Source organism: Bos taurus, chromosome X (assembly GCF_002263795.3).
Source record: "Bos taurus isolate L1 Dominette 01449 registration number 42190680 breed Hereford chromosome X, ARS-UCD2.0, whole genome shotgun sequence".
NCBI classification, from domain to species: Eukaryota; Metazoa; Chordata; class Mammalia; order Artiodactyla; family Bovidae; genus Bos; species Bos taurus.
This window is the reverse complement of record NC_037357.1, coordinates 68494574-68518681: the sequence shown is the minus strand read 5'-3', so window position 1 is coordinate 68518681 and position 24108 is coordinate 68494574. Positions and strand designations below refer to the sequence as shown.

General features: G+C 39.4%; 1 protein-coding gene across 21 annotated transcripts in view; it reads right to left on the bottom strand.

The window, feature by feature from the left end:
- The window catches only part of RPS6KA6 (ribosomal protein S6 kinase A6), a 200789-nt gene that overhangs the window by 169626 nt on the left and 7055 nt on the right, over positions 1-24108 (bottom strand). The window lies entirely within an intron of this gene.

The window sequence follows — 24108 nt, the reverse complement described above, 5'->3', positions numbered from 1 at the left end:
TGTACATGAATTGTGAACTTCCAGATGTTCAAGCTGAATTTAGAAAAGGCAGAGTAGCCAGAGATCAAACTGCCAACATGTGTTGGATCATCAAAAAAGCAAGAGAGCTGCAGAAAAAAATCTGCTTTATCGACTATGCCAAAGCCTTGCACTGTATGGATCACAACAAACTGTGGAAAATTCTTAAAGAGATGGGAATACCAGACCATCTGATATGCCTCATGAGAAATCTGTATGCAGGTCAAGAAACAACAGTTGGAACTGAACACGGAACAACAGACTAGTTTCAAATGGAGAAAGGAGTACGTCAAGGCTGTATACTGTCATATTGCTTATTTAACTTATATGCAGAGTACATCATGAGAAATGCTGGACTGGATAAAACATAAGCTGGAATCAAGATTGCCAGTAGAAATATCAATAACCTCAGATATGAAGATGACACAACCCTTATGGCAGAAAGTGAAGAACGAAAGAGCCTCTTGATGAAAGTAAAAGAGGAGAGTGAAAAAGTTGGCTTAAAACTCAACACTCAGAAAACTAAGATCACGGTATCTGGTCCCATCACTTCATGGCAAATAGATGGGGAAACAGTGGAAATAGTGAGAGATCTTATTTTGAGGGGCTCCAAAATCACTGCAGATGGTGATTGCAGCCATGAAATTAAAAGACACTTGCCCCTTGGAAGAAAAGTCATGACCAACCTAGACAGCATATTAAAAAGCAGAGACATCACTTCGACAACAAAGGTCCATCTAGTCAAAGCTATGGTTTTTCCAGTAATCATGTATGGATGTGAGAGTTGGCCTATAAAGAAAGCTGAGCTCCAAAGAATTGATGCTTTTGAACTGTGGTACTGGAGAGGACTCTTGAGAGTCCCTTGGACTGCAAGGAGATCAACCAGTCCATCCTAAAAGGAAATCAGTCCTGAATATTCATTGGAAGGACTGATGCTGAAGCTGAAATTCCAGTATTTTGGCCACCTGATGTGAAGAACTGATTCATTTGAAAAGACTCTGATGCTGGGAAAGATTGAAGGCAGAAGAAGGGGATGACAGAGGATGAGGTGGTTGGATGGCACCACCGACTCAATGGACATGAGTTTGAGTAAACTCCAGGAGTTGGTGATGGACAGTGAGGCCTGGTGTGCTGTAGTCCATTGGGTCTCAAACAGTCAGGCATGTCTATGCGGCTGGACTGACTAACTGACTGGACTTCTTCTGGACTAAAGAAAATATACCTTTTCCAAGTAATGAATGAGATTTGTTCCATAGCCTATAGAAGGTAAAGAACAATGTTACCCTCCAATCCAAACTCTACATTAACTTCCCTCTCTTTCCTATAAACACTCCTGCTACTTTCTTTCACTGAGACACTATTCAGAGTTCCTCCAGAATCTGTGATCCCTTAGTTGGAATTGTATTACCACAAATAAACTTTTTTTTTTTTTTTTTTTTGGCTTCTTTACATTTCATGGTACTTTGTGCTACATTTTTGACGTTCAAAGTGGGATCCAAAACAGTCATCCTCCCATCTCCAAAGCCACAATGGATTTAAGCAAGTTACTTGCAGAGCCCCTTATGCTCTGTCACCTCCCCAGCAGTACTGGGTCTGAGTGATAAGTTTTTAAGTCCCAAACTTCCCTCCTAGGTTGAGGATGAGGCCCTTATTCTTGGTGTCTTTTGTTTGATCAATTGCTTGCTCCCTTTTGTTTAGTACTATAATGGGATGGTCAATGTCTAAGACTGTTATGGGGGAGGATTCTCACCCATCTGGGACTCCCGTTGGGTAACTATATAAAAAGTAATGGCAGCACCACTTATGCTTGGCTACGTAAATTGCAATGGTATAACAGAGATGACATAAAATTTATCTGCTCACAATGGGTAACTTCTGAAATTTCAAAATTGGTCTATTTTGTGCACAATTAGAAACTACAAGGTTTCAGTGCAGTTCAGTCACTCAATCGTGTCCAATTCATTGTCACCCATGAAACAAAGCACACCAGGCCATTCTGCACATCACCAACTCCTGGAGTCCACCTAAACCCATGTCCGCTGAGTCAGTGCTGCGATCCAGCCATCTCATCCTCTGTTGTCCCTTTCTCCTGCTGCCCTCAATCTTTCCCAGCATCAGGGTCTTTTCCAATGAGTCAACTCTTCGCATCAAGTGGCCAAACTATTGGAGTTTCAGCTTCAACATCAGTCCTTCCAATGAACACCCAGAACTGATCTCCTTTAGGATGAACTCGTTGGATCTCCTTGCAGTGCAAGGGACTCTCAAGAGTCTGCTCCAACACAACAGTTCAAAAGCATTAATTCTTCTGCACTCAGCTTTCTTCACAGTCCTACTCTCACATCCACATATGACCACTGGAAAAACTACAGACTTGACTAGACGGACTTTGTTGGCAAAATAATGTCTCTGCTTTTGAATATGTTATCTAGGTTGGTCATAACTTTCCTTCCAAGGAGTAAGCATCTTTTAATTTCATGGCTGCAATCACCATCTGCAATGATTTGGGAATCCAGAAAAGTCAAGTCAGCCACTGTTTCCACTGTTTCCCTACTTATTTGCCATGAAGTGATGGGACCAGATGCTATGATCTTAGTTTTCTGAATGTTGAGCTTTAAACCAACTTTTTCGCTCTCCTCTTTCACTTTCATCAAGAGGCTCTTCAGGGCTTCTTCACTTTCTGCCATAGGGTGGTGTCATCTGCATATCTGAGGTTATTTATGTTTCTCCCGGCAATCTTGATTCCAGCTTGTGCTTCCTCCAGACAAGTGTTTCTCATGATGTACTCTGCATATAAGTTAAATAAGTAGGGTGACAATATACAGCCTTAAAGAACTCCTTTTCCTATTTGGAACCAGTCTGTTGTTTCATGTCCAGTTCTAACTGTTGCTTCCTGACCTGCATACAGGTTTCTCAAGGGGCAGGTCAGGTGGTCTGGGATTCCCATCTCTTTCAGAATTTTCCACAGTGTATTGTGACCCACACAGTCAAAGGCTTTGGCATAGTCAATAAAGCAGAAATAGATGTTTTTCTGGAACTCTCTTGCTTTTTCTATGATCCAGCAAATGTTGGCAATTTGATCTCTGGTTCCTCTGCCTTTTCTCAAACCAGCTTGAACATCTGGAAGTTTACTGTTCACGTACTGCTGAAGCCTGGCTTGGAGAATTTTAAGCATTACTTTACTAGTGTGTGAGATTAGTGCAATTGTGCGATACTTTGAGCATTCTTTGGAATTGCCTTTCTTTGGGATTGGAATGAAAACTGACCTTTTCCAGTCCTGTGGCCACTGCTGAGTTTTCCAAATTTGCTGGCATATGAGTACAGCACTTTCACAGCATCATCTTTCAGATTTGAAAGAGCTCAACTGGAATGCCATAACCTCCACTAGCTTTGTTCATAGTCATGCTTTCTAAGGCCCACTTGACTTCACATTCCAGGATGTCTGGCTCTAGGTCAGTGATCACACCATCGTGATTATCTGGGTCATGAAGATGTTTTTGTATAGTTCTTCTGTGTATTCTTGCCACCTCTTCTTAATATCTTCTGCTTCTGTTAGGTCCATACCATTTCTGTCCTTTATTGAACCCATCTTTGCATGAAATGTTCCCTTGGTATCTCTAATTTTCTTGAAGAGATCTCTAGTCTTTCCCATTGTATTGTTTTCCTCTATTTCTTTGCAATGATCACTGAGGAAGGCTTTCTTGTCTCTCCTTGCTATTTTTTGGAATTCTGCATTCAGATGCTTATATCTTTCCTTTTCTCCTTTGCTTTTTACTTCCCTTCTTTTCACAGCTATTTGTAAGGCTTCCACAGACAGCCATTTTGCTTTTTTGCATTTCTTTTTATTGGGGATGGTCTTGATACCTGTCTCCTGTACAATGTCACGAACTGCCGTCCACAGTTCTTCAGGCTATCAGATCTAGTCCCTTAAACCTATTTCTCACTTCCACTGTATAGTCATAAAGGATTTGATTTAGGTCATACCTGAATGGTCTAGTGGTTTTCCCTACTTTCTTCAATTTAAGTCTGAATTTGGCAATAAGGAGTTCATGATCTGAGCCACAGTCAGCTCCTGGTCTTGTTTGTGCTGACTGTGTAGAGCTTCTCTATCTTTGGCTGCACAGGATATAATCAATCTTATTTTGGTGTTGACCATCTGGTGATGTCCATGTGTAGAGTCTTCTCTTGTGTTGTTGGAAGAGGGTGTTTGCTATGACCAGTTCTTGGCAGAACTCTATTAGCCTTTGCCCTGCTTCACTCTGAACTCCAAGGCCAAATTTGCCTGTTTCTCCAGGTGTTTCTTGACTTCCTACTTTTGCATTCCAGTCCCCTATAATGAAAAGGACATCTTTTTGGGGGTGTTAGTTCTAGAAGGTCTTGTAGGTCTTCACAGAACTGTTCAACTTCAGCTTCTTCAGTGTTACTGGTCAGGGCATAGTCTTGAATTACCATGATATTGAATGGTTTGCCTTGGAAACGGATAGAGACCATTCTTTTCTTTTTGAGATTGCATCCAAGTACTGCATTTCAGATTCTTTTGTTGACTACGATGGCTACTCCATTTTTTCTAAGGGATTCCTGCCCACAGTAGTAGATATGATTATCATCTGAGTTAAATTCACCCATTCCAGTCCATCTTAATTCGCTGATTCCTAGAATGTTGGTGTTCACTCTTCATCTCCTGTTTGACCACTTCCAATTTGCTTTGATTCATGCACCTAACATTCCAGGTTCCTATGCAATATTGCTCTTTACAGCATCGAACCTTGCTTCTATCACCAGTTCCATCCACAACTGGGTGTTGTTTTTCCTTTGGCTCCATCCCTTCATTCTTCACGGAGTTATTTCTCCACTGATCTCCAGCAGCATATTGAGCACCTACCAACCTGGGGAGTTCATCTTTCAGTGTCCTATCTTTTTGCCTTTTCATACTGTTCATGGGGTTCTCAAGGCAAGAATACTGAAGTGGTTTGCCGTTCCCTTCTCCAGTGGACCACATTCTGTGAGACCTCTCCACCATGACCCATCTGTCTTGGCTGGCCCCACACAGCATGGCTTAGTTTCACTGAGTTAGACAAGGCTGTGGTCCATGTGATCAGATTGGCTAGTTGTCTGTGATTGTGGCTTCAGTCTGTCTGCCCTCTGATGCCCTCTCTCAGTGCCTACCATCTTACTTGGTTTTCTCTTACCTTGGATGTGGGATATCTCTTCACAGCTGCTCCAGCAAAGCACAGCATTCTAAATACCCCAGAAAAGGCTGTATTTCTAAATATTCCAGAAAAGGCTCAAGAGCCCTCTTCCTCTTCTCTTTCTCTGTTGGCCCCTATGTATCCTAAACTCACTGAGCTGTCATTCTGTATTTCTGCTTCTCCTATTCTTCCTCCAAAATCTCTACCCCTACCTCCTCACTCTCCCATAAAAACTTTTCCCTTTGTCACTACTTTGAACACTGACAGCATTTTCTATCTCATAGACTATATGCCTTCATGCCCTGCAGAATTATGGGTCACAGCCAAGGATTTTCTCAAGGTCCCTGAGGACCCCCTCCACTTTGGAGAAGAATTTAACCTTGTGTTATAAACCTATGGTCCAGGATTCTATGACTTGTATCAACTAAACTGAATCTTAGCCAGAGAAAATCAAGCCAGACACTGCAAACTAATGCCAGCTGGCTTCACCCTTTAGATGTTATCTACAGAAAGGACATCAGTGTGATGGCACCAGCTTCTCAGTTGGCTCAAGCCCTTCATGAAGCAGTTCCTCATGCTTTTCCCTGCCCCATCAACTGGAAAAAGATTCAGTCTACTACATAAAGACCTGATAAAACTGTTCATGATTATCATTCACAGCTAACAACAGTATTCTGGGAATACTCCAGACTACGTGCTGGGTAAACAATACTCAACCCTCTTTAATTCAGTCTTTGTTAGGGAACAGATGAGAAACTTGGACTGCTGATGAAATGGGCACAATCAAATTGGGAAACAGTGGCCATATCTGATCTAATTAACTTGACTAATTAGCTATCTAAAACAATCAAATATACAGAAAATTGTAAGACAACTAAAATCATGAATTTGCAATTGCATCAACTGGTGGCTGCTGCTGCTCAGCAGCTACCTCAGTAGAAAGAACACAGAGTTCCCATAAGTGCCCCCTTCCAGAAGCCAAGTGCATGCCATTACTGTAAGTGAACTGGCCACTGGAAAAATTGCCTAAATTTAAAAAGAAGGTCCTGTTAGCAGCTCAAGGCCCCTTGTTCTTTTATCAAGAACTTTCTGAGCAATTTGAGACGTGCCCCCTTTTTATATACTCATGAATAGGGATGTTCCAAGAAAAGTGTCCAGAGAAGGCAATGGCACCCCACTCCAATACTCTTGCCTGGAAAATCCCATGGACGGAGGAGCCTGGTAGGCTTCAGTCCTTGGGGTCGCTAAGAGTCGGACACGACTGAGCAACTTCACTTTCTCTTTTCACTTTCATGCATTGGAGAAGGAAATGGCAACCCACTCCAGTGTTCTTGCCTGGAGAATCCCAGGGACAGGGAAGCCTCGTGGGCTGCCGTCTATGGGGTCACACAGAGTCAGACACGACTGAAGCGACTTAGCAGCAGCAGCATTGCCATACATTAACGAGAATCAGCAAAAGGTGCTTAAGCAAAGTGTCAAGGTCTTCCTAGTACTCCCACTGAGAGAACTGTACCTTTTTATAGGAGCTGAAGCTATTACTGCCATTTTGAACACAGGAGCAATTTTGTCTGGCGCGAAGCCCGCCAGGCTCAAAGCCCCACTTCCTCAGAATACAGAAAAGGTACAAATGATGGGAGTTTTGAGCAAACAGACCCCTCATCTTTCAAGATAAGCTCTTTTCAGGAAATTCTCCAGTTCCTTCTTGCTCCTTCTGTTCATGTACACCTTTTCAGTCAAGATCTCCTGGAAAAATTACAACCTAATATTTCCTTTTCTCCAAAAGGGGAAATACACTTATAAATCCTTGACTTCTCAAGGTCTACTTTTAACTCTAGTCCTAATATTGAGATTTCCCTCCTTGCTCCTGTCTTTTCAACTCCCAATTACAAGTATCTGCTAAATTCTGTTCTTATCTATGGTCCATCTCTTTAACATAGGAAGCATTAATTCAGCACCTCCAATTAAGATCTAGGTAGACCCAAATAAACCTTTGCCTCAAATGATAACTTCTCAGTCTTCAGGACCTGGAAGGAATTCATCTCATTGTCAAGGCACATCTCCAGAAGGGCCTCATAATCCCATACACTAATTCCAGTAATACATTAGTTCTTTCCATATACAAGTCTTATGGCCAACACCAGCATTTTGTTCAAAATTATAAAGCCATAAACAATACAGTCAAACCATGTCACCCTGTGGTCCCCAACCCTCACACCATTCTCAAGTTAGTCCCTCTAAACACAAAGTTTCTTTTTGTTTTTTTTGGGGGGGGTTTGTTTTTGTTTTTTAATAATCAGAAACTTATGCAATGCTTTCTTCAGAACTCCTATACATCCACATAGTTCAGTACCTGTTTGCCTTTATGTGGTGCATGTGTGCACGCTCAGTAGCTTCAATTGTGTCTAATTCTTTGCGACCCTATGAACTGCAGCCCAGCAGGCTTTCTCTGTCCATGGGATTCTCCAGGTAAGAATACTGGAGTGGGTTACTGTGCCCTCCTCCAGGGAGAAGGACATCAACTTACTTGGACCATTATGCTTCAGAGCTACACAAAAAACTCTACTTACTTTTCAGAGATACTGAAACCAGACTTGGCTGATTTATATTGTGCCCATAGCTCTACGTAACTCTAATATGGGGATGACCTTTTATTACAGTCCCATACTGAGAGAGCAAACCTCAAGGGTAGCCTACACTGCCTCATTCAGCTAGCACACAAAAAACATTAGGTGTCAAAGGTTAAGTTTCAAATTTTGAAATATAAACAAAGAAAAGCAGAGTGTTCCTGCTTACTACCCAATTCTACAAGGATTACCTTACAACCCACTGAAGACTGAACAACAGCACAATCTGAGAGGAAAGTAAGACAATAACAGGATGCTCTGTGCTTTGGACAAGAAGGTCCCTTAGATAGTTAAATATATATCTCTGGGAAATTTTTAATGAGCCCAGATTCTTGCATCTTCATATACACAGAGAATTACTAAAGTCATTAACTTGAGATATCTGTTCTTTATGATTTGCAGTAAACTTTCAGGAAAATGTATGTTGGCCTGCACATATTCTCCAGCTAAGAAATCATATATATATACTGGCTTCTCTCCTACCTCTGTGGGGCTTCTCTGGTCTCTCAGGCAGTAAAAAATCTGCCTGCAATGTGGGAGACTCGGGTTCGATCCCTAGCAGTTCCCCCAGAGCTATGGAGGGGCTGTCTCCTGGGCATGTAAAAAAGTGTTCATTAAGGTTCCTGAATAAAACTTCAACTCATACTGAGTTTGCGTGTTTTTCCTTAAGTCAACAAAACCCAGAGAGAATACTTAAATTATTTAAGATCCACCCCTCAACCAAGACTAATGCTGGATCCTATAAGCATCCAAGGCATATCACAGTTTCCCATTCCTGTCACCAAGTGCCAGTTAAGAGGCCTTCTCAGGCTAGTAGGTTATTGTAGAACTTCAGTTCAATTCAGTCACTCAGTCATGTCCAACTCTTTGTGATCCCAGGGACCAGGGCACACCAGGCTTCCCCATCCATTACCATCTCCCGGAGCTTGCTCAAACTCACGACCATCCAGTCAGTGATGCCACCCATCCATCTCATTCTCTATCGATCCCTTCTCTTCCTGCCTTCAATCTTTCCCAGCATCAGGGTCTTTTCCAATGATCCAGTTCTTCGCATTAGGGGGCCAAAGTACTGGAGCTTCAGCTTCAGTCCTTGCAATGAATATTCAGAACTGATTTCCTTTAGGATTGACTGGTTTGATCTCCTTGCAGTCCAAGGGACTCTCAAGAGTCTTCTCCAACACCACAATTCAAAAGTATCAATTCTTTGGTGCTCAGCTTTCTTTATGGTTGACTTCTCACATCCATACATGATTACTGGAAAAACCATAGCTTTGACTAGATGGACCTTTGTTGGCAAAATAATGTCTCTGTTTTTTAATATGCTGTCTAGGTTGGACACAGCTTCTCTTCCAAGGAGCAAGTGTCTTTTAATTTCACGGCTGCAGCCACCATCTGCAGTGATTCTGGAGCCCAGGAAAATAAAATCTGTCACTGTTTCCATTGTTGCCCAATCTATTTGCCATGAAGTGATGGAACTGGATGCCATGATCTTAGTTTTTTTAATGTTGAATTTTAAGCCAGCTTTTTCACTCTCTTCTTTCACCTTCATCAAGAGGCTCTTTAGTTCTCTTCACTTTCTGCCATAAGGGTGGTATCATCTGCATATATGAGGTTACTGATATTTCTCCCGGCAATCTTGATTCCAGCTTGTGCTTCATCCATCCTGGCATTTGCATGATGTACTCTGGAAGGACTGATGCTGAAGCTGAAACTCCAATATTTTGGCCACCTGATGTGAAGAACTGACTCATTTGAAAATACCCTGGTGCTGGGAAAGATTGAAGGTGGGAGGAGAAGGGGAAGACAGAGGATGAGATGGTTGGATGGTATCACTGACTCGACGGATACAAGCTTGAGTAAACGCTGGGATTGGTGATGGACAGGGAGGCCTGGTGTGCTGCAATCCATGGGGTTGCAAAGAGTCAGACATGACTGAGCAACTGAACTGAACTGAACTTGCTCTGCATATAAGTTAAATAAGCAAGGTGACAATATACAGCCTTGTGGGGCTCCTTTCCCAATTGGGCACTAGGCCATTGTTTTATGTCTGGTTCTAACTGTTGCTTCTTGATATGCATACAAATTTCTCAGGAGGCAGCTAAGCTGGTCTGGTATTCCCATCTCTTTAAGAATTTTCCACAGTTTGTTCTGATTCACACAGTAAAAGGCTTTGGCAAGGTAGATATTTTTCTGGAATTCTCTTGCTTTTCCTATGATCCAGCAGATGCTGGCCATTTGATCTCTGGTTCCTCTGCCTTTCCTAAATCCAGCTTCAATATCTGGAAGTTCTAGGTTCGCACACTTTTGAAGCCTCACTTGGAGAATTTTGAGCATTACTTTGCTAGCGTGTGAGATGAGTACAATTGTGTGGTAATTTGAACATTCTTTGGCATTGCCTTTCTTTGGGATTGGAATGAAAGTTGACATTTTCCAGTCCTGTGGCCACTGATGAGTTTTCCAAATTTGCTGGCATGTTGAGTGCAGCACTTTCAAAGCATCATCATTTAGGATTTGAAATAGCCCAGCTGGAATTCCATCATCTCCAGTAGCTTAGTAGTACTGCTTCATAAGGCCCACTTGACTTCACATTCCAGGATGTCTGGCTTTAGGTGAATGATCACACCATCATGGTCATCTGGGTCATTAATACCTTTTCTGTAGAGTTCTTCTGTATATTCTTTTTGTTTGTTTGTTTGTTTGTTTTTCTTCTGTATATTCTTGTCACCACTTCTTAACATCTTCTGCTTTGGTTAGGTACATACCATTTCTGTCCTTTATCAAGCCCATCTTTGCATGAAATGTTCCCTTGGTATCTCTAATTTTCTTGAAGAGATCTCTAGTCTTTTCCGTTCTATTGTTTTCTTTTATTTCTTTGCACTGATCACTTAGGAAGGCTTTCCTATCTCTCCTTGCTATTCTTTGGAACTCTGCATTCAAATGGGTATATTTTTTTCTTTTTTCCTTTGCCTTTCACTTGTCTTCTTTTCTCAGCTATTTATAAGGCCTCCTCAGACAACCATTTTGCCTTTTTGTATTTCTTTTTCGTGGGGATGGTCTTGATCCCTGCCTCCTGTACAATGTCACGAACTTCCATCCATAGTTCTTCAGGAACTCTGTCTATCAAATCTAATCCCTTGAATCTATTTCTCACTTCCACTGTATAATCATAAGGGATTTGATTTAGGTCATACCTGAATGGTCTAGTGGTTTTCCCTACTTTCTTCAATTTAAGTCTGAATTTTGCAATAAGGAGTTCATGATCTGAGCCACAGTCAGCTCCTGGTCTTGTTTTTGTTGACTGTATAGAGCTTCTCCATCCTCGGCTGCAAAGAATATAATCAATATGATTTCAGTAATGACCATCGGGTGATGCCCACTGTAGAAGCTGGGTTCCCAATTTCTCCTTTTATACAAAACCCATTTATTCCTTTTCAAATGATGAGACCAAATCCTCTTGTTTGGAATTATGACATTGAGTCAGCCTTTAAAACTTTAACAACTAAATTGATCACTGCCCCTCCTATAGGAAACCCTAGTGATTGTCTTCCCTTTCTACTATGAAGTTACATGAAGTTAACAGAAATACCCTTGGTGTGCTTGTTCAGCCCAAGGGGAAAATGCTCACCTATCAGCTATTATATCCAAAAGTTGGAACTCAACTCAAGGACATCCACCTTGCCTTTGAGCAATAGCAACCACTGCTACTCTTCTGTGGGCCACAGAAGAGACAGTTACAGGGTCTTCTTTACAAGTGTTTGTCTCTCACTCTATTGCGGCACTCGTGAACTCATACTACACACAACACTTAATATGTTAGTGGACTGAAGCCTCATGAAATATTGTTTTCCTCTCCAAATGTCACTTTTGTCTCATGGAAACTCCCTAAATCCTGCTCTTCTCTTACCATCACCAACAGATGAGACCCCACATGACTGCATAACCACAAGTATCTCTTGACTGGTCCACATCCAGATTTACAAGAAACACCTTTAGACAACTGCAGTGCTTCTTAGTTTACTTATGACTCCTACCTAAGAAATAATGATGGACATCTGAAAATTGGATATACTGTGTCTATTCCTTTCACTTTAATAGAATCCAAAGCTTAGCCCTTTATTTCTTCAGCCCAAATTGAAGCTGACCTATAAGCACTAACTCATGCCTGCACTCAGGTCTCTGACAAACATGCTAACAATTACAGAGCAGGTATGCTTTTGGAGTAGCTCATGACTTTGGAATGCTTTGGAAATAGAGAAGTCTCCTGCTCCCAGGGTGAAATGAAATTGAAAATGATCCCTTTGTTAAGGTCTTACTGGATGCAATCCTGCTGTCACAACTGGCAATAATAAAGGTCCTAGTGCATTCCAAAGACAACACTGAGGAAGAAAAGGGGACCAGTTAGTAGATAAAACTACTAAGGTAGCAGCATTACAAGATTACAAGATTCAGGCTCCACAAAGGAACCTCCTGTTGGTCATTCTATTCACACCATGTTAGCTATTACTTGGACAGGCACCCAACATCTAAAGGATATTATCAGAGATGGGCAATTGCATGCTACATGTAAGGAACAGAGGTGAGTTTCTGAAGGATACACATTTGATCAACATATTGGGCTTTGGTATGGGCCAAATGGCTGCTCTGCTCTTTCTGAAGCCACTCAAGCAACCATATTAAAATTAACATATCAAATGACTCATGGGGGAACTAATAAAATGAAAACCTGTGGAAAACAATACTTTTGGAAACCTTTTTCACAGTAGTGACCAAAATACGTCAGAGGTGTCAGATCTGTCCTAAGTACATTGCAGGAAAATCTACTAATACTTCTCAAGGCCACTTTCCTTTGCCTCCTGGTTCCTTCGTTATCTGGCAACTAGATTATGTCCAGCTGCCTCTCTCTCAAGGATATAAATATACATGTTCTGGTGATGGTTTGTATGTGTTTTCATTGGTTAGAATCATTTCCTTACAAACAAGCAACTGCCCTTGCAGTGGACAAAGGACTGTTGGAAAGGACTATTCCTACCTGAGGAATTCCCCTGAAATTATGTAGTGAAAACAGTATGCATTTCATTGGAAAAATTCTAAATGCTGTTTGTGATCTGGCCTATACTACATTTCCACTGTGCCTATTATCTCCAATCTTCTGGTCTAGGGGAAAGACTAATGGCTTAATTTACAAAACTCAATCAGCAAAATTCTCTAAGGCCTTTGGCCTTCCTTGGCTTAAATTGCTACTCACAGTTATATTAAACATTTGAAATAATTACTGGAAGACACAAGATTTGTGAATCAGGATCACATGAGCCACTTCTAGTCAAGGGAGATCTTTTACATTATTGTCAAAATATCATTAAGACTCTGAAGAAAAATGAGCATCCGGTTGAAAAATCTTTCCACATCCAGGGGATGAAGGTATAGAACACCACAATTTACACCCAGGAGACTATGTTTATTGGAAAAGACATCTTTTAACAGACTCCTTACAGATCAGATGAAAGGGGTCCTATCACATATTATAAACCAATCCCTGTGCTGCTAAACTTTAAAGCATTGATTCTTGAATTTGTTTCACATTTTAAAAAGACTTCTCCAACTGAATGTGCCTCTGAAAAAGTTGGAGACCTAAAGCTAAATTAGACCCAGAAGTAAAGCAGATAACACCTGATATAGATGGCTGTTCCAAGACTCTAGACCAAGCCAATACTCTTCATGATCTCCATCAGTGAAATATCTCTGATTAACCTTGTTCTAATTCTGGTTACCAAAGAGTTATGATATGTCCTCTATTCTGTAATATCTGATGAAGCATCAACTTAACACTCATTATACTTCTTCTAACATTATAGATACACTTTCAAGGACTGAAAATTTTCATAAACAGGTGTACACCTAGAATGATAATTCAGAAGAACGGACCCTGGCCCTTTTGCCTCTTAATTCTGACAATGAAGGACTGAGGAGAATCTAACTTTTGGGACTCTTCCTTGTGGCTACAGGTTTATTAATGTTCTATGCCCTACTACATACAGTGGGCATCCTCCATTGGTGGTAATTCTATGAAAACCACAGATCTTGCTTGAACTCTGCTAGGAATAAGCCTCTGGCTCCAATTATTGGGCATCTGATTTATCTATTCAGCTTGGGATTCTTTCACTAACCAAGGCCAATAAGCCACCCTTACTCCTCTATATTGTAAAATTAAGAGGCTGACTTTTCTTAGGATAGTTCTTTCACTACAATTATGTTATTATTATTTCTCTTAATATCCATCCAGACACCTTACGCCTAGGAAAATTATCTCTTAGTTCACATTTCCCAAAGTCTAGCCACTATAGGAAATCTAACAAACCGTTGGATATATCATCAGTGTACCCCAGATTACTCACTGAATTCTGAGATCCCCTTACCTTAGCTATCTCCAATACTACTGGTATCACTGCACCATGTCTTGTGCAGAATTCATCTAGTCTCCCAGCATATCTGTTCACCTACTCAAATCCATTGCTCCCTTTTCCTGTATGATCAACAAACTGTGACAAACTGCTCAACAGTTCCTTAGGAATATTTGTTCCAAGGAAATCATGCAGTTACCTAGAAACATCATATCCAGCTTCCAAACACTCACCTTTACCTCACTGTGTAACAACAAAACATATTATCATGAAAACCCTCATTTTTTTCAGGATTAATATTTATGTTCTTAAAGAGCTGGCACAGTGTCAAATGTGCTTAATAAATGCCTGATGCATGAATGTTTTCCGGCCGAAAGAAAATACAGGAAAAAAGTACATGGAATATTTTAGTTAACAATTAATCAAAGTTGAATACTACTACCTATGTACAAAATAATATACCTGTGAATCAAAACTTACTGCTACATCATCATATGCTACTAATTTAACAGATTTAGTTTCGACATACAATTGTGCGAACATTACTCTTAAATAATAATACAACTATTTTTTGTCAACTTGAAAACAATCTTCCAAGTCAACCTATAAAGGTACATACACACATATTGCAAAGAGTCAGACACGACTGAGCAACTGAATTGAACTGAAATATATACATATATATATATATCTCCATGCATAAATGTCTTACTTGAAGAATCACAAACCGGAGAGAAGTGAAAACTATCTTTGTATATTTTTACTATAATGCACTTTATCAGTTTCACTAATAGTCTTTTAGTTGGGCATGTCCAAAAATTAGTCTTTTTGTTTTGCTTTCCACATACCAAGTTTAATCTCTGTCCTGAGTTTTAAACTACTAAATACTTTCAAACGTTTATTACTAGTTATGGTCATTTCTCCAGATTTATGCTTTTAATCTTTTTTTTTTTTTAATCTTTAAGATTGAATTTTATAGTCAACACATTACTTATAGAAAATTTGATAGCACCTTCAAAATTTATTTAAAATTATTTGTTTTGATCTTTCTGGCTTTCTAATTATACATAATCCTGTTCTTTTTTTTTTTTACCCCAATAGGTTAGTCCTTTGAAACATAGCTATATAACTACTCACTGTCACTGCTTCACAGGTTTAAGAAGGGCAATTCTGTTTTATACTTTTCATGGGGTCCTCAAGGCAAGAATACTCAAGTGGTTTGCTATTCCCTTCTCCAGGTGTGTATGCAGGTAAAGAAGCAATAGTTAGAACTGGTCATGGAACAATAAACTGGTTCCAAATCAGGAAAGGAATATGTCAAGGCTATATATTGTCACCCTGCTTATTTAACTTATATGCAGAGTACATCATGGGAAATGCTGGGCTGGATGAAACACAAGCTGGAATCAAGATTGCAGGTAAAAATACCAAAAACCTTAGATATGCAGATGACACCACCCTTGTGGCAGAAAGCAAAGAACTAAGGAGCCTCTTGATGGAAGTGAAAGAGGAGAGTGAAAAAGTTGGCTTAAAACTCAACATTCAGAAAACTAAGATCATGTCATCCAGTCCCATCACTTCATGGCAAATAGATGGGGAAACAATGGAAACAGTGACAGACTTTTGTTTTGCGGGGGCTCCAAAACCACTGCAAATGGTAGCTGCAGCCATGAAATTAAAAGACGCTTGTTCCTTGGAAGAAAAGCTATGACCAAACTAGACAGCATATTAAAAAGCAGAGACAGTACTTTGCAGACAAAGGTCCAAATAGTCAAGGCTATGGTTTTTCCAGTAGTCATGTATGGATGTGAGAGTTGGACTATAAACAAAGCTGAGTGCTGAAGAATTGATGCTTTTGAACTGTGGTGCTGGAGAAGACTCTTGAGAGTCCCTTGGACTGCAAGGAGATCCAACCAGTCCATCCTAAAGAAAATCAGTCCTGAATATTCATTGGAAGGACTGATGTTGAAGCTGAAACTCCAATACTTTGGCCACCTCATGTGAAGAACTGACTCATTTGAAAAGACCCTGATGCTGGGAAAGATTGAAGGCAGGAGGAGAAGGGGACAACAGGGAATGAGATGGTTGGAAGGCATCACCAACTAGATGGACATGAGTCTGAGCAAGCTCTGAGAGCTGGTGATGGACAGAGAAGCCTGGCAAGTTCCAGTCCATGGGGTCGCAAAGAGAACGACACGACTGAGCAACTGAACTGAACTGAATTCTGTTTCAATATATCTGTTCAGATACTTGTGTGTGTGTGTGGCCACACCGCACAGGCCTGTGGGATCTTAGTTCTCTGATCAAGGATCAAAAGCACAGCTTTAACCACTGGACCTCCAGGGAATTCCCCTTAAAGAGTTACCTTTTAAAGAGATTCTCAGGATAAGCAAGAGTATACTGCCTCTAAGTTACTCTATTCGTCAGGTATTTAAAAACAATGATGAGACTCTGCTGGGCTTCCCAAGTGGGCACAGTCATAAAGAATCCACCTACCAATGTAAGACATGCAAAAACGTGGGTTCAAACCCTGGGTTGGGAAGATCCCCTGCAGAAGGAAATGGCAACCCACTCCAGTATTCTTGCCTGGGAAATCCCATGGACAGAGGAACATGGCGGGCTACAGTCCATGGAGTCGCAGAGTTGGACACGACTGAGCATGCAGGCAGCCACAAGAGACTCTGCTCTAAAGTAAATTAGCTGTTAAAACACACTCATGTTCAAATCAAAGTATAAAAAACAGAGTCCAATTTAAGTATGAATCATCTTTGAAGTATTTACCATTTCAGGTTACCTGTGTTTTTGAACATCAGCTCATCTTTATCGAAACTCAATGTTATATCTTCCTTTCTATTTCTTCTAACTTAACAGACACAGACTTCTATCCATAAACACTGTCTTACATATTAAATATCTGTTCCATCCCTCAATCACACTGTAAGCTCCCTGAGGAAAAGGATCATGTCTTATGATTCTTTTTTTTTTTTTTTTAGGTTTCTTTCTTTTCTTTTTTAATTTAATTTAATTTTATTTTATTCTTTATAACCCCAGTATCTAGCATATTATCCAGAACATAATTAATCCTGGAAAAATTTGTGGAATGGAATGACTGAATTTATAATCTCAATGAATTAAATGTAAAAAATAATTTCAGTAGTAACTACCAGAGATTTTCCTTATATTTTATTTATATTCTTACTTGAAACATTTAAAAACTTTGAAACTTAATTTCATAAAGTATTTGCAGTAGTCATCCTACTTATGATTTCTGACAATTTTAAATTCTAACAGCCAATAGAAATTCAATTCTTTCAAAATCATTTGAAAAATACACAGCTTGGGTCATTCATAAGATATTTTTCAAAATAAGTCTTTGTAAATTCTTAATACTTCAAATATTTCATGGGATTTACTTCAAATTTTCTTTTTTATTTTTTACAGTTAGACTCCTAACCCTAAATTTTGTCAGGAGATTAGTACAAACAACTTTGTAAATGACATTCTAAAACCATTTGTCTAAACGGTGACACACAGGCAATTTTTTTAACATTTTAAAGGACTGGAAAAGAAAAGAAGCGCAAGGCAAAGGAGAAAAGGAAAGATATACACGACTGAATGCAGTGTTCCAAAGAACAGCAAGGAGAGATAAGAAAGCCTTCCTCAGTGACCAGTGTGAAGAAATAGAGGAAAACAATAGAATGGGAAGAACTAGAGATCTCTTCAAGAAAATTAGAGATACCAAGGCACTATTTCATGCAAAGATGGGCTCAGTAAAGGACAGAAATGGTAGGGACCAAACAGAAGCAGGATATTAAGAAGAGGTGGCAAGAATACCCAGAAGAACTATACAAAAAAGATCTTCATGACCCAGATAACCACGATGTCGTGGTCACTCACCTAGAGCCAGACATCCTGGAATGTGAAGTCAAGTGGGCCTTAGGAAGCATCACTATGAACAAAGCTACTGGAGGTGATGGAATTCCAGTTGAGCTATTTCAAATCCTAAAAGATGATGCTGTGTATGTGCTGCACTCAATATGCCAGCAAACCTGGAAAACTCAGCAGTGGCCACAGGAATGGAAAATGTCAGTTTTCATTCCAATCCCAAAGAAAGGCAATTCCAAAGAATGCTCAAACTACCTCACAATTGCACTCATCTCACATGCTAGTGAAGTAGTGCTCAAAATTCTCCAAGCCCAGCTTCAGTAATACGTGAACTGTGAACTTCCAGATGTTCAAGCTGGTTTTAGAAATGGCAGAAGAACCAGCGACCAAACTGCCAGCATCTGCTGGATCATCAAAAAAGCAAGAGAATTCCAGAAAAACATCTATTTCTGCTTTATTGACTATGCCAAAGTCTTTGACTGTGTGGATCACAATACACTGTGGAAAATTCTTCAAGAGATGGGAATACCAGACCACCTGACCTGAATCTTCAGAAACCTGTATGCAGGTCAGGAAGCAACAGTTAGAACTGGACATGGAACAACAGACTGGTTCCAAATACGAAAAGGAGTACGTCAAGGCTGTATATCGTCACCCTGCTTATTTAACTTATATGCAGAGTACATCATGAGAAACACTTGGCTGGATGAAGCACAAGCTGGAATCAAGTTTGCAGGGAAAAATATCAATAATCTCAGATATGCAGATGACACCACCCTTATGGCAGAAAGGGAGAACTAAAGAGCCTCTTGATGAAAGTGAAAGAGGAGAGTGAAAATTTTGGCTTAAAGCTTAACATTCAGAAAACTAAGATCATGGCATCTGGTCCCATCACTTCATGGCAAATAGATGGGGAAACAATGGAAACAGTGGCAGACTTGATTTTCATGTGTTCCAAAACCACTGCAGATGGTGGCTGCAGTCATGAAATTAAAAGACGCTTGCTCCTTGGAAGAAAAGCTATGACCAACCTAAACAGCATATTAAAAAGCAGAGACATTACTTTGCCAAGAAAGGTCTGTCTAGTCAAAGCTATGGTTTTTCCAGTAGTCACGTATGGATGTGAGAGTTGGACTATAAAGAAAGCTGAGCACCGAAAAATTGATGCTTTTCAACTGTGGTGTTGGAGGAGACTGCCAGGAGATCCAACCAGTCCATCCTAAGGGAAATCAGTCCTGAGTATTCACTTGAAGGACTGATGCTAAAACTGAAACTCCAATACTTTGGCCACATGATGGGAAGCACCAACTTATTGGAAAAGATCCTGATGCTGGGAAAGACTGAAGGTGGGAGAAGGGGATGACAGAGGATGAGATGGTTGGATGGCATCACTGACACAATGGACATGAATTTGAGCAGCCTTCGACAGTTGGTGATGGACAGGGAAGCCTGGAGTGCTACAGTCCATGTGGTTGCAAAGGGTCAGATACGACTGAGCAACTGAACTAAACCAAGCTGGCCTAACAAAGAAAGAACAAACTAAAATTATCTATACTATGGGCCTATAACTGCTGCAGTACACACAGAATATTGCTTTCCCCTGATTATGTTCACAATTTCATAACACTCAAGCTGTATTTTCAATTTACTTGTACTCCAATGTTCCTGTATCCTTGTAAATTAAAAAAAAAAAAAATGCCAGCAGAATAGATTATTTTCCATGCTTTTTGAAACCAATAATTTTACTAGCAGAAACTTGCCATCTCCCTGAAGGCAGGAAGAAGAGTATGCTAGATTTTTAGATGCTGTTAACTCTAATAACAGACTAATGAATACTTAGTTCACTTTTTGGAACTCGCATTATTCACCCAAATCTTTTTCAATCTTTCACTTGTGCCATACTGTTACAAGTATTTAAAACAAATAAAGTCAAGTACACTACTTTTTAAAACATAGAATCTAAAAATGTAAAATCTGAAACAATGATGATGACATTTCTGTTCCTCTCAAATTAAAAAGAGATAATGACTCTTAAGTTACTAAGTTTATTCAATTAGAATCAGTCTTCAAAGTAATACCCTAATTCAAGATCACTCTAAATCTTCAGAGACATTATTTCTAGAAAAACATTCATGCCATGGCCCTCTTAATAATCTTTCTGCAACATAGAGCCCAATAGTTTAAATAAAAAGGCTGAAGTCAGCCCTATTGCTATCTAGACAAACCCATGCTTCCCAGAGACTGCTTACATGTAATGTACAGTATGTTAAAATTGGTCACATAAGGTATTACTGATGTTGCTATCCAGCTTCTGAACAATCTCGCTATGAAAATAATGAGGATAAACGTAATTTCAAAATTTTACTAGTTGTTTTAGTATACACCTCAGAAAAGTTAGAGGTGAAATACACAAAATCAAACACTAGTAACTTGAAGGATAACTTGTTAACCCAGAAAATCAACCTGTAGACTCTGAATTATTTCAACGTCAAGAACTAAGAGACCCCAGTTCAAAGGCAACGCATTAGGAAAAATGTTTCCTTTCCCATGCAGCAAAAATGACTGTAGAAGAGCACTAAATAAAAGCAAAAGGGACACATGCCTCCAAAGAATAATCCTCTTTAACTGCCATAATCTAATGCCAGGAGTAAGGAGAGGTACCCAAAGCAAAAATAAGACTCAAATAGAATTCCCATATATACTGAGGCTCTACTCTTGATAGCTGATTTGAATAGGAGGAAATCTATTACTATTTTTTAAAACTACCAATATTTTTGAAAAGCAAAGGAGAAGGAGTTATCAGTGAACTTGTGAGTAATTTCACAGGACTATGGAATTAGAACATTCAGTTCAGTTCAGTCGCTCAGTCGTGTCCGACTCTTTGCGACCCCATGAATAGCAGCACGCCAGACCTCCCTGTCCATCACCAACTCCCGGAGTTCACTCAGACTCATGTCCATCGAGTCAGTGATGCCATCCAGCCATCTCATCCTCTGTCGTCCCCTTCTCCTACTGCCCCCAATCCCTCCCAGCATCAGAGTCTTTTCCAATGAGTCAACTCTTTGCATGAGGTAGCCAAAGTACTGGAGTTTCAGCTTTCGCATCAGTCCTTCCAAAGAAATCCCAGGGCTGATCTCCTTCAGAATGGACTGGTTGGATCTCCTTGCAGTCCAAGGGACTCTCAAGAGTCTTCTCCAACACCACAGTTCAAAAGCATCAATTCTTTGGCACTCAGCCTTCTTCACAGTCCAACTCTCACATCCATACATGACCACAGGAAAAACCATAGCCTTGACTAGATGGACCTTTGTTGGCAAAGTAATGTCTCTGCTTTTGAATATGCTATCTAGGTTGGTCATAACTTTCCTTACTATCCCAGAAAAAAATAAAGTTTTAAAAAGTTTTCTATCAGCCTAAATTTGCTGGTTGTTGTGATATAATATACTGTCCCTTCCGACATTTCCTTGTGATTATGAAGAATGGGCAGATATACAGTTAATTGGTTTTCAGCTTTCAAGGTATAAACCCAGAACAATAAGCAAATGAATTATATCTAGTAACTAACACAGCAATCTACACATGCAGGCATTTAATGATCATTTGCTGAATAAATGCAAAATAACATTTAGAACCAATTAAAACTAATCTGAGTATCATCATGTTTTTAAAAGGGCTGGTAGTTGTGCAAATGATAGGTTACTATGAGTTGAACTAAGCATATCAATATTATATGTACATTAGAAGGTATCTGTGGAACATTTTAAAACTTTGGTCCAATGACAGTAAAGCAGCTTCCCCGGTTACTGTTCAGGCAGGAATTTGTTTACTCTCCTTGGTTGAAATCAGAGCTAATGACTTTAATGATTCTAAATAGCTCCAAAATGTTCCCCATGCTAAGACACTGGTCATCTGGTCAGTCTAATGCAAACTATAACATATGCTTTGGAAAATTTTACTTTCAAAAGATACTACAGATGAACACACATTTTTACATGGCATGTGTACATACATGGTATTCTTTAGTAGCGATTCTCACCGTATTAATTTCTTAGAGATATGAGGTCCTTGTAATTTCATTAAAATACAACCTTGGGGAATGTGAAACAAGTTTAAATTTTCCATTGAGTTATTTATCAGAGTAAAAGAAGTCCTTTGTGTAAGACACCTAAATGTTATTTTATTAAAAACGACAATAACTTTATTATTCTTGTCAGATAGTATATGCAAAGAACAATTATTTTATTTACTTCTCAAAATAATCAGAGATAAACACATTAATTTCCATTTTATATACAAGGAAACTGAAGACCTTTATTCTGCTTCTGCACTTTTCTCAGAAATCAGTTGAGCCTATTTGAGTGGACTATTTCTGAATTCCCTATTCTGTTCCACTGATCTATATGTTTATTCTTCCAATACCACACTGCTTTAATTTGTTGTTACTGCCTTGCAACCCTATATTGAGTGATTTCTTGCATTTTAGTTTTTCCAAAACTGTTTTAGATACTGTAAGTCCTATGCTTTTATATATGAAATTGAGAATTAACCTGTCTATGTCTACAAAAAAAACCTTCTTGGAATTTATTGACCTTTATTTTGAGGAAATATAGCTATTCAATCAGCAGTTCTGATTTACTGATCTGATATGGTTGTCAACAACTTGTCTATGTCTTCTCATCTTCAATATAATCTTTATAAGGGGGACAACAATGTATACATGGAAAAACATGAATTTAAAATTCTCTCAGTTCAAATTCCAACTGTGCCTTCCACTGATTTTTGTCTTTCTCATCTGTTAAAAAGATACACCTTTTCATACCAAACTGGTTTGAAGAGTTAGTAAAACTGAAGAGATAATAAATGTTGTTTCTTTTTCCCTTAAGAGATACATTTAAGATGGAATGGATTCCAACGTCTTTTTGACTAAAAAATTTACATTAGGTGCTAATACTACTACATATCCTCTTAAAGTCTGTCCCCAACCACTTTACAGGAAAGAGAGATAGGTCCCATAGTAAGAATAATTATTTGTGGCCTTTGAAATTTTTGTTAGTGAAGGGATATTTTATTCACAATGGCGTCACTATCCCCTTAGCTAGTAGTAAGGTATGCAGATTACTTAGCTTCCAAATTATAAGGTTAAAACAGGTCACTAAACTTTTTTTTCTTTTATAGAAAAGGAAATTCCTCAAATCTACACAGAAAGAGTATACAAGATACTTCAAATACTTCCTCTGCTCCCATCATATCTTAGAACAACAGAATAAAACATACAAAACACATAACTCACAGAAGATTTATTTTACAGCTAATTGCTGGCTTAGGAATTGACAGACGCTTTTTTTCCTGTTGGATAATGAGAACTACATGACTGTTTTTCCTTTTGGCATAGAGCTGTGGCTCTTTATCATTAGCTGTACATCACAATCACCTAGGAAATGATGCCCAGACACTCACCAGATTAGTTAAATATGAATCTCTGTGAGTTAGGCACCATCATGGAAATTTTTTTTTAATTCCCAGATATCTCTGATCTATGCTGTTGTTATTTAGTCACTAAGTCGTATCCAACTCTTTTGAGACCCCATGGATTGTAGCCCACCAAGTTCCTCTGTCCATGGGATTTCCCAGGCAACAATATTGGAGTGGGTTGCCATTTCCTTCTCCAGGGGATCTTCCTGACCCAGGGATTGAACCTGTGTTTCCTGCATTGGCAGGTGTATTTTTTACCACTGAGCCACCAGGGAAGCTCCATCCACTGTACGATCAGAACTAAAAACTACCAGCCCATGGAAATCGAGGACAAATTTGAAATTAAACTATATTTTAAATATGTAGCAGACCTTTAGAGCATCTTATCTGTGTTCTAGCTCACCCTCCAACCCCATCCTCCATCCTTTCCATATACCTGCTATGCTGTTTCCTCTTATCCTGAATATCAAAATAATTTTTATTGGCTCTTATCTCCTATAAACCATCGAAATACTTTGTGAAATG